Raw genomic sequence first — 12,180 nt, 5'->3', positions numbered from 1 at the left:
CTATTTTAGTTAAGAAAATAATTATAAACTTTAATGTGTTAGCCATCAAAACTCTCCATCTCTCCCTCTTTCTCTCTATATGCGTATGTGTACACAGATATACATATTTACACACATATATATGAAATAAACATAGAAAATATACTATTAGATAAGTCTGTGTTTTCTGAAGAAAGAAAATGGACTCAGAGCCAACCCATGGCTGAGTGGTTAAAGTTCAGCACGCTCCACTTCAGCGGCCCAAGTTTGGTTCCTGGGCGTGAAACCACACCTTTTTCTGTCAGTAGCCACGCTGCGGCAGCAGCTCCCGTGGAAGAACTGGAAGGACTTACAACTAGAATCTACAGCTATGTACTGGGGCTTTGAGGAGGAAAAAAAAAGAGGAAGATTGGCAACAAATATTAGCGCAGAGCTAATCTTTCCCAGCCAAAAAAAAAAAAAAAAGATGCAACATTCGAGATTTTGGTTTGACCTGAGATTCACATGATAGCAATGGTGGTTGAACGGTGGAATGAGTTTCTGAGGAATAGCAGGGCTTGTATCTCTGGAAGCTTTTATTTATTTATCAATTGAGATAAAATTCACATAACATAAAATTTACAATTTTAACCATTTGAAGAGTACAACTCAGTGGTTTTTAGTATATATACAATGTTGTATAACCATCGCCACTATCTAATTCTGAAACATTTTCATCACCCCCCAAAATACACTCATATCAATTCTCCCTTTTATAGCTCTTTCTTACCACATTGCTCAGGATGGAACTTCTAATACAATGTTGAACAGAAGTGGTGAGAGTGGGCGCCCTTATCTTCTGATCTTGGAGGGAGAGTTTCCAGTCTTTCACCATTAGCTAAGATGTTAATTGTAGGCTTTTCATAAATGCCCTTCATTGGGTTGATGAAGTTTCCTTTTATTCCTAGTTTGTTGAATGTTTTTAATCATAAAAGGGTGTTGAATTTTGTCAAATAGTTTTTATGCATCACTTGAGTCTTTTCCTCTGGAATGTTCCATATCAGTCATTTTTTTCCCTAATTTTATTGAGAAGTAATTGACATACATCACCGTACAAGTTTAAGGTGTACAGCGTGTTGGTCAGATTTACATGTATTGTGAAATGGTTACCACAGAAGCTCGTATCCATCTTCTCATATAGATACAGTGAAAAGAAAAGAAAGAAGAAAGGAAAAAAAAGTCTCTCCTGGTGATGAGAACTCTTAGGATTTACTCTCTCAACAACTTTCCTATAAAGTAGTCCCCGTTATCCCTGGGGGATACCTTCCAAGACCCCCAGTGGATGCCTGAAACTGAAGATAGTACCAATCCCTATATATACTACATTTTTTTCCTATACATACATACCTATGGTAAAGTTTATTTATAAATTAGGCACAGAAAGAGATTAAAACAATAGCTAATAATAAAATAGAACAATTATAAAAAATACTGTAATAAAAGTTATGTGAATGTGGTCTCTCTCTCTCAAAATATCTGATTGTTCTATACTCACCCCTCTTCCTGTGAGGACTGTGAGATGATACGGTGCCTATGAGATGAGATGCAGGGAGGTGAATGACTCAGTAGCGTTATTTTCAGACTGTGGTTGATCACGGGTAAGTGAAACCTCAAAAGCAAAACCGCAGATAAGGAGGGGCTATTGTGTGTCATCCCGCTGCGTTAGCTATGGTCGTCATGTTGCATGTTATAATTGCATCCATTGTACATCTTCCAACTGGAAGTTTGTACCTTTTGACCACCTTCCTCCAATTCCCCCTCTGCCCACCTGCTGCCTCTGGTCTCATCTCTTTTATTATGAATTTGATTTTTTTTCTTTTGATTCCACATATAAGTGAGAGATCATATAATATCTGTCTTTCTCTATTTAACTTAGCATAATGCCTTCAAGGTCTATCCATGTTGTCACAAATGGCATGATTTCATTTTTTATGGCTGAATAATATTCCGTTGTCTGTATACCACAACATCTTTATCCATTCATCCACTGATGCACACTTAGGTTGTTTCCATGTCTTGGCTGTTGCAAATAATGTTGCTTTAAACATGCAGGTGCAGATATCTTTTTGAATTAGTATTGTTGTTACCTTTAGATATATTCCCAGAGTGGAATTGCTGGATCATGTAGCAGTTCTATTTTTAATCTTTTGAGGATCCTCCATACTATTTTCCACAGTAGCTGCACCAATTTGCAATCCCAACAGTGCACAAAGGTTCCCTTTTCTCCACATCCACACCAGCATTTGCACGTTTGTCTTTTTGATGACAGCCATTCTAACAGGTGTGAGGTGATATCTCATTGTGGTTTTAATTTACCTTTCCCTAATGACTAGTGATGTTGAGCATCTTCTCATGTACCTGTTGGCCTTTCCTACACCTTCTTTGGAGAAATGCCTATTTAGGGTCTTTGCCTATTTTTATTATTATTTTTTTTTATTGAGTTATTGATAGGTTACAATCTTGTGAAATTTCAATTGTACATTAATGTTTGTCAGTCATGTTGTAGGTGCACCATTTCACCCTTTGTGCCCACCCCCCACCCCACCTTTCCCCTGGTATCCACTAAACTGTTCTTGGTCCATAGTTTTAAATTCCTCATATGAGTGGAGTCATACACAGATTTTCTTTCTCTCGCTGGCTTATTTCACTTAACATAATTCTCTCAAGGTCCATCCATGTTATTGCAAATGGAATGATTTTGTTCTGTTTTGCAGCTGAGTAGTATTCCATTGTATATATGTACCACATCTTCTTTATCCATTCGTCTGTTGATGGGCACTTAGGTTGCTTCCATGTCTTGTCTTTGCCTATTTTTAAATTGGGTTATTTGGTTCTTTGCTATTGAGTTGTATGCGTTCTTTGTATGTTTTGGATATTAACCTCTTACCAGATATGTGTTTTGCAAATTTTTTTCCCATTCCATGAATTGTCTTTTCACTTTGTTGATGGTTTCTTTTGCTGTGCAACTGAGTTTTTTCCTTCATTTTATTAATATAGTGTATTACATTGATTGATTTTTGTCTGTTGAACTGCCCTTGCATTCCTGAAATCAATCTCCCTTGTTCTTGGTATATAATCCTTTTAATATGCTGCTATATTCTGTTTGCTTATATTTTGTTGAGGATTTTAGCATTTATATTTAAAAAAAAATATTGGTCTGTAATTTTCCTTTTTTGTAATGTCTGTGTCTGGCACTGTTATTAGGGTAATACTGGCTTCAGAGAACAAGTTAGGAGGTGTTTTATCCTGCTATTTTTTGGAAAAGTTCGAGAAGGGTTGGTGTTAAGTACTCTTTAAATGTTTGGCAGAATTTGCTGGCAAAGTGGTCTGGTCTTAGGCTTCTCTCTGTTGGAGGTTTTTTGATTGGTAGTTTAATATCTGTAGTTGCTGTAGATCTCTTCAGGTTTTCTGTTTCTTCTTGAGTCAGGTTTGGTACTTTGTGTGTTTCTAGGAATCAGCTCCATGTAGGTCATCTAATTTGTTGGGGTAAAATTGTTCATAGTAGTCTCTTATAATCCTTTTTATTCCTGTAAAGCAAACAGTAATGTATGCACCTTCATTTCTGATTTTTAGAAATTTTAGTCTTCCCACTTGTTTTTCATGATCAGTCTAGCTAAAGACATCTCAGTTTTGTTGATCATTTCTAACAACCGACTTTTAAGTTCTTTTTATATGTAGTAAAATGCACGTAACATAAAAAATTACCATTTTAACCATTTGTGAATGTACATTTACACTGTCGTACAACCGTCTTCATCACCATCTCCAGAACTTTTTCATCTTGCAAAACCGAAACTCTGAACAATGAAACACTGGTTCCCTATGTCCCCTCCCTCCAGCCCCTGACACCCACCATTCTATTTTCTATCTCTATGAATTTTACTTTTCTGGGCACCTCAAGGAAGTGGAATCATAGAGTATTAGCCCTTGTGTGACTGGCTCATTTCACTCAGCATGATGTCGAGCTTCACCCATGTTGTAGTCCATGTCAGAATTTCCTTATTGTGGAATTTCCACACTGGGGATGGGAAGCCCCGCTTGACTGATTTGCAGTTTTCCCCACCCACTCAATGACTGGCAAGAGGAGAGCAGTTCAGAAGCAGCTTTGACTTGCGAATCCGCCTGGGGTTCCATGTTTATGTTTCTAGGATCCATAGGATACAATATTGAAATTTTTTTGAGCAGAATTTATGAAGTCATTTGCCAGTTTGCCCGCTACCACATGAGTTATTATTGCTCATTCTGGCATCGACACTGATCTGTTAGTCATATATTACATCTGCCCCTCCGCTCACCAACACCCCACCTCTGCAGAAAGGAGCCTCCAGGTCTCACCGAATTCAGGCAAGTGGCTTCTCATCACTGACTTGCTTCTATTTGCCAGAGCAGGACACTTGTTAACAGACATTAACTGATCCAGGGCGTAAGCTCCAGGAGAGGGAATGGTTAGTAAATGAAAAATTTGAACTGTTTAATGTTAAATATCTTTCCCAAATAACCAGGCGTCAGGTCAGAGCTGACTCAGGCTTAGGACTCAGGGGGCCTCAGCTTGCAGTAAATCTTATTTGCTTCAGAAAACCAGAGAATCTGAGGACCAGCAGGAAGGTTAAAATAAATAAAAAAGAGTGTTTACCCAATACGTATATGTTCAAATATGTAGCACTCAGGATTGTCATATTTTTGACTACCGTAACATATACTCCTGTTTTAAATCTCTTGAACTTCACCATCTCTTGAAAAGAAGGAAGGTTCAAGGGCAAGTTATTAAACTATCAAGTAAGAAATTGGCAGAAGAGGAAAACCTCATTGCTTGTTGCATCATTGATCAACTATGCTTCCCTGAGAAAGTATAAACTTTGATACAGAGAAGGGGAAAATCTTAAGCTTTCAAAAATGTACTTCAGTTGTGGCCCTGGGAGATATCAGCAACTCCAACTGATTTATGTTTGGATGGTCTGGACCAATTTCTTTTGTAATGTGTTCCAGAGCTTTATTTCCAGTAGATCCCAGGAGATGATACTGAATGTAAAAATCAACCAATAAAATCCCCAACCAGCCTCCAAAAATTAAACCAGAGAGTAACTTGGACCCTTTCTCTGAATCAGATTTAATCTCCTAATTTCTTTCCGGAACCCTCATGTCCTCAGTGTGTCCTTCCATCTCCTACTGAGGCCCCACCCAAGCTTTCTCCACCATCAAATCTTGGCTGTTTCAGGCCTTCTGTCTGTCTTATTTGACTCTTAGTGTTCATGAACAAATGAATTTATTACATCTATATGGTAGCACTTCAAATTTGACAGCTGGCTCATATTGAATAATACCTCATATTGAATAATGTGAGGATTCGTGTTGAGAACCAGCATCTCCAAGTCTCTACGCCTCGCCCAAACCACTGGTCGAATGGGCAGAGTGGTCAGAACTTCACAAGACAGAGTCATTTCCTGAACCGTCAGCTCCGTCAATACTTCTGGCTTCCCATTCTCTTGGTTTCCTATACATATTAATACAGATTATTTTTTGTTTTTTAAAAAATTTTTTATTGAAGTGAAATTGACATATAACATTATATTACTTTCAACATACTTACAACATAATGATTCAAGTTTGTGTATATTGTGAAATGGTCACCACAAGAAGTCTAGTTAACAACTGACGCCATATATAATTACAAGAATTTGTTTTCTTGTGAGGAGAAATTTTAAGATCTACTCTCTTAGCAACATTCAAATATGCAATATGCTATTATTAACTATAGTCACATTGCTGTACCTTACACCCCCAGGACTTATTTATTTACTTATTTCTTTTCTTTTCTTTTTTTTTCTTTTCTTTCTTTTTTTTTTTGTTTTGAGGAAGATTAGCCCTGAGCTAACATCTGCTGCCAATCCTCCTCTTTTCGCTGAGGAAGACTGGCCCTGAGCTAACATCCGTGCCCATCTTCCTCTACTTTATATGTGGGATGCCTACCACAGCATGGCTTGCCAAGCGGTGTGATGTCTGCACCCATGATCCAAACCGGCGAACCCCGGGCCACCGAAGTGAAACGTGTGCAGTTAACTACTGTGCCACCGGGCCGGCCCCAGGATTTATTTTAAACTGGAAGTTTGTACCTTTCGACACCCATTTCTCACACCCCCAACCCCTGCCTCTGGCAACCACCAATCTATTCTATGAGCTTGGGTTTTTTTCAGTTTTTTGGGTTTTTTTAAGATTCCACATATAAGTGAGATCATACAGTATTTGTCTTTCTCTGTCTGACTTATTTTACTTAGCATAATGCTGGTGAGGTCCACCCATGTTGTCACAAATGGCAAGACTTCATTCTTTCTTATGGCTGAACACTATTTCATTGCACATATATATATATAATATATATATATATATATACACACAGCATTTTATTTATCCATTCATCTATCGATGGACGCTTATTTCCACATCTTGGCTATTGTAAACAATGCTGCAATCAACATGGGGGTGCATATATTTTTTTGAGTTAGTGTTTTCATTTTCTTCAGACGTGTACCTAGAAGTGGAATTGCTGGATCATATGGTAGTTCTATTTTTAATTTTTGAGGAACCTCCATACTGTTTTCCATGGTGGCTGCTCCAGTTTACATCCCACCAACAGAGCACAAGGGTTCCACACTCTCACTAACGCTTGTTATTGGTTGTCTTTTTGCTAATAGCCATTCTAACAAGTATGAGGTGACGTGTCATGGTGGTTTTTGATTTGCATTTCCCTGATGATTAGTGACATTGAACACCTTTTCATGTACCTGTTGGCCACCTGTATGTCTTCTTTAGAAAAATGTCTATTCAGATCCTTTGCCCACTTTTTAATTGAATTGTTTGTTTTTTTGCTATTGAATTGTATGTGCTTTTTATATATTTTGGATATTAACTCCTTATCAGGTATGTGATTTGCAAATAGTTTCTCCCATTCAGCAGGTTACCTTTTCATTTTGTCCACAGACCCTTTGCTGTGCAAGAGCTTTTCAGTTTGATGTCGTCCCACATGTTCATTTTTGCTTTTGTTGCTTTTTTAGCGTCAGATTCAAAAAATCATCCCCAAGACCTATGTCAAGGAGCTTACCACCTATATTTTCTCCCAGAGTTTTGATTTCAGATCCTATGTTCAAGTCTTTAATCCATTTTGAGTTCATTTTTGTGTATGGTGTAAGATAGTGGTTCAGTTTCATTCTTTTGCATAAGGCTATCCAGTCTACTGGACACTATTGAAGAGACTGTCCTTTCCCCATTGTATATCCTTGATTCTTTTCTTGTAAATTAATTGGCCATACACAGTTGTTCCTCATTATCCGTCAGGGATTGGTTTCAGGAACCCCTGTGGATATCAAAATTCATAGATGCTCATCTTTTATATAAAATGGTATAGTACAAGGCGTACAGTTAGTCCTCTGTATCCGTGGGTTTTGCACCTGCGGATGCAACCAACCACAGATGTGAAACCTGCAAATACGGAAGGCTGACTATATGCTTGGGTTTATTTCTGGGCTTTCTGTTCTGTTCCATTGATCTATGTTTCTATTTTTATGCCAATCCTATACTGTTTTGACTACTATGACTTTGTAATATAGTTTGAAATCAGGGAGTGTGATGCCTCCAGCTTTGTTCTTCTTTCTCAAGATTGCGTTGGCAGTTTGAGGTCTTTTGTGGTTCCATACGAATTTTAGGATTGTCTGTTCTATTTCTATGAAAAATGCTGTTGAAATTTTGATAGGGATTGCATTGAAACTGTAGATTGCTTTGGGTATTATGGACATTTTGACAATATTAATTATTCCATTCTATGAGCACTGGATATCTTTGCGTTTATTTGTATCTTCAATTTCTTTCATCAATGTCTTCTTGTTTTCAGTGTACAAGTCTTTCACCTCTTTGTTTAAATTTTTTCCTGGGTGTTTTATTCTTTTTGATGCAATTGTAAATGGAATTTTTTCCCTTAATTTCTCTTTCTGATAGTTTGTTATTAGTGTATGGAAATGCAACAGATTTTTGTGTATTAATTTTGTACCCTGCAGCTTGACTGAATTCATTTATTAGTTCTAACAGTTTTTTGTGGGAGTCCTTTGGGTTTTCTGTATATAATATCATGTCATCTCCAAATAGTATGAGTTTGATTTAATCCTTTCCAATTTGGATGCCTTTTATTTCTTTTTCTTGCCTAGTTACTCTGGCTAGGACTTCCAATACTCTGTTGAATAAAAGTGGCGAGAGTGGGCATCCTTGTCTTATTCCTGATCTTAGAGGAAAAGCTTTCAGCTTTCTACCATTGAGTATGATGCTAGCTGTGGGCTTGTTATGTATGGCCATTATTATGTTGAGGCATATTCCCTCTATACTCACTCTGTTGAGAGTTTTTATCATAAATGGATGTTGAATTTTGTCAAATGTTTTTTTCCGCATCTATTGAGATGAGCATACAATTTTTAGCCTTCATTTTGTTATTGTGGTGTTTCACATTGATTGATTTGTGGATGTTGAACCATCTCTGCATCCCAGGGATGAATCCCACTTAATCATGGTGTAGGATCCTTTTAACTTATTGTTGAATTTGGTTTGCTAATATTTTGTTGAGGACTTTTGCGTCTATGTTCATCGTGGATATTGGCCTGTAATTTTCTTCTCTTGCGGCATCCTTATCTGGTTTTGGTATCAGTGTAATTTTGGCCTTGTAAAAAAAATTTGGAAGTGTTCCCTGCTTTTCTATTTTTTGGAAATGTTTGAGAAGTCTGGTATTAATTTTTCATTGAATGTTTGGTAGACTTCACCAATAAAACTGTCTCGAACTTTTGTTGGGAAGTCTTTGATTACTGATTCAATCTCCTGACTAGTAATCAGTCTGTTCAGAATTTCCATTTCCTCACGATTCGGTCTTGATAGGTTGTATGTTTCTAGTAATTCATCCTTTTCTTCTGGATTATCTAATATGTTGGTGTATAATTGTACATAGTAGTCTCTTATGATCCTTTGTATCTCTGTGGTATCAGTTGTAATGTCTTCTCTTTCGTTTCTGGTTTTATTTATTTGGGTTCTCTGTTCTTGGTGAGTCTAGCTAAAGGCTTGTCAATTTTGTTTATCTTTTCAGAAACCCAGGTTTTAGTTTCATTGATCATTTCTATTGTCTTTTTAGTTTCTATTTCATTTATTTCTGCTCTGATCTTTGTTATTTCCTTCCTTCTACTAACTTTGGGCTTAGTTTGTTCTTCTTTTTCTAGTTCCTTGAGGTGTAAATTTAGGTTGTTTATTTGAGATTTTTCTTGTTTCTTGAGGTAAGCATTTATAGTTGTGAACTTCCCTTTTAGAACTGCTTTTGCTGCATCCTATAAATTTTGGTATGTTGTATTGCCATTTTTGTTTGTCTCAGGGTATATTTTCATTTCTTTTTTGATCCATTGCTTGTTCAGTAGTGTGTTGTTTAATCGCTACATATTTGTGAATTTTCCAGTTTTTTTCCTTGTAATTTATTTCTAGTTTCATACCATTGTGTCAGAAAAAGCTGCTTGATATGATTTCAGTCACTTAAACTTATTAGGATTTGTTTTGTGGACTAACATATGATCTATCCTGGAGAATATTCCATGTGCACTTGAGAAAAATGTGTATTCTGTTGCCTTTGGATGAAATATTCTGTATATGTCTATTAAGTCCATCTGGTCTAATATGTTGCTTAAGGCTGGTGCTTCCTTATTGATTATCTGTCTGGATGATTTATCCATTGATGGAAGTGGGGTATTAAAGTCCTCTATTGTTACTGTATTGTTGTCTATTTCTCACTTTAGGTCTGGTAATATTTGCTTTATATATTTAGGTGCTCCTGTGTTGGGTGCATAAATATTTACAAATGTTATGTCCTCTTGTTAGATTCACCCCTTTCTCATTATGTAATGCCCTTCTTTGTTTCTTGTTACAATCTTTGTTATAAAGTCTATTTTGTCTAAGTGTAGCCACCTCAGCTTTCTTTTGGTTTCCATTTGCATGGAATATCTTTTTCCATCCCTTCACATTCAGTCTGTGTGTGTCCTTACACCTGAAGTGAGTCTCTTGTAAGCAGCATGTAGATGGGTCTTGTTTTTTTAATCCATTCAGCCACTCTGTGCCTTTCATTGGAGCATTTAGTCCATTTACATTTAAAGTAGTTATTGATAGGTATGTACTTATTGCCATTTTGATAATTGTTTTCTGGCTATTTTGTAGTTCCTCTCTTATTCTCTTGGTCTCTTCCTTTGTGGTTTGATGACTTTCTTTGGTGGTACGCTTAGATTCCGTCCTCTTTGAGTTTTGTGTATCTACTATAGGGTTTTGCTTTGTGGTTACCATGAGGCTTACATATAAGGACTTATATCTATAACAGTCTATTTTCAGTTGATAACAATTTAAGTTTGATCACATTCTAAAGTATTAGAGTTTTATTCTCCCCATTATGTTTTATGATTTTGATGTCACATTCCCATCTTTTTATCTTATGTATCCCTTAACTAATTATTATAGTTATAGTTATTTTTACCATTCTTGTCTTTTAAGCCTCATATTAGATTTATAAGTGATTAACCCGCTACCTTTACTATATATTTACCTTTCCAGTGAGATTTTTACTTCTGTATGTTTTCTTGTTACTAATTAGTGCCCTTTCTTTTCAGTATAAAGAAACCCCTTTAACATTTCTCATAGGGCTGGTTTAGTGGTGATGAACTTCTTTAGCTTTCACTTGTCTGGAAAACTCCTTCTCTCTCCTTCAATTCTGAACAATAACGTTGCCGGGTCGAGTACTCTTGGTTGGAAGATTTTTTCTTTCACACTTTAGTATATTGTGCCACTTCCTTCTGGCCAGCAAAGTTTCTGCTAAATTATCTGCTGAAAGTCTTATGGGGATTCCCTTGTACATAAACAAGTTGTTTTTCTCTTACTGCTTTTAAGATTCTCTCCTTGTGTTTAGTTTTTGACATTTTAATTATAATATTTCTTGGCATGGGTCTTTTTGAGCTCATCTTTTTTGGAACTCTTTGAGCTTCCCAGATCCCTAGATTAGGGCAGTTTTCAGCCACTATTTCTTCAAATAGCTTTTCTGCTTCTTTCTTTCTCTTCTTCTTCTGGGACCCCAATAGTGCAAATATTGGTACTCTTGATGTTGTCCCATAAGTTTCTCAGTTATCTTCACTTTTTTCATTCTTTTTTCTTTTTGCTGCTCTCATTGGGTGAGTTCCACTCTCTTGTCTTTGAGCTCACTGACATTTTCTCCTGCTTCATCTAGTCTGCTTCGAACCCCTCTAGTGTGTTTTTCAATTCAGCCCTTGTGTTCTGTGACTTCTGCTTGTTGCTTTCTTATATTTTCTATATCTTTGTAAAAGTTCTCATTGTATGTTCATCCTCCCTTCTCCCCAGTTCAGTGAGCCTCTTTATGACCATTACTTTGAACTCTTTATCGGGTAAATTACTTATCTCTCTTTCATTAAGGTTTTTTCCTGAGGTTTTTCTCTTGTTCTTTTGTTTGGAACATATTCCTTTCTTCATTTTGGTTGACTGTCTGTGTTGGTTTCTATGCATTAGATGAAACGACACCTCTCTCAGTCTTAAAGGAAGGCCTCGTCAGGAGATGAACCTTGTCATTCAACCCTGCCTTAGCTCTTGATTGTCTCCCAAACTTTTGTGATTGTGTAAGCAATCACCTGTTATTAGTAGGTGCTTAAGAAATGCTCATTATTATTTGTCAGATACCGTCTTCTATGCTTTGGGAATTTGTGCAGTATCAAATAAAAGCAGTTGATAAACTTTGTAGGAATACCTTGATAAAAAAAGTGAAAATGTATTCAACTCAGCATGAAAAGGAAATCTGTATAGAAAGGAAAAAGTGGTATTTCTAGGGATATGTACATATTTCGTTTCATTTTCTTTTTCTTTGTAATAGTGTAGCCGACTATCGAAATGCAAACTGAGGAGGTCAGTTTCCCTGCATTTCCTCTTTTTCTGGTGATCTGTTTCTCTAAGTGAGCTAAGTAACTTGCAAAACCAAATCATGGGATTCTCTTGGGCAACCCCCTCTCCCTCAGTTGCCTCTGATATTACTTCCTCTTTTTTCTTTCTGTTTCATCCCAAATCCTGACCCTGAATCCTAATTTCATCTTTTGTTTTATGCTCCTT

General features: G+C 36.7%; 1 protein-coding gene across 10 annotated transcripts in view; it reads left to right on the top strand.

Moving 5' to 3' along the window:
* Window positions 1–12,180, top strand: part of FBXL13 (F-box and leucine rich repeat protein 13) — a 211,788-nt gene that overhangs the window by 88,722 nt on the left and 110,886 nt on the right. The gene's annotated exons all lie outside the window — the stretch shown is intronic.

The sequence above is a fragment of the Equus przewalskii genome, chromosome 4, assembly GCF_037783145.1.
Source record: "Equus przewalskii isolate Varuska chromosome 4, EquPr2, whole genome shotgun sequence".
NCBI lineage: Eukaryota > Metazoa > Chordata > Mammalia > Perissodactyla > Equidae > Equus > Equus przewalskii.
Note: the sequence above shows the minus strand (reverse complement) of the source record. Positions and strands in the feature narration are given on the sequence as shown.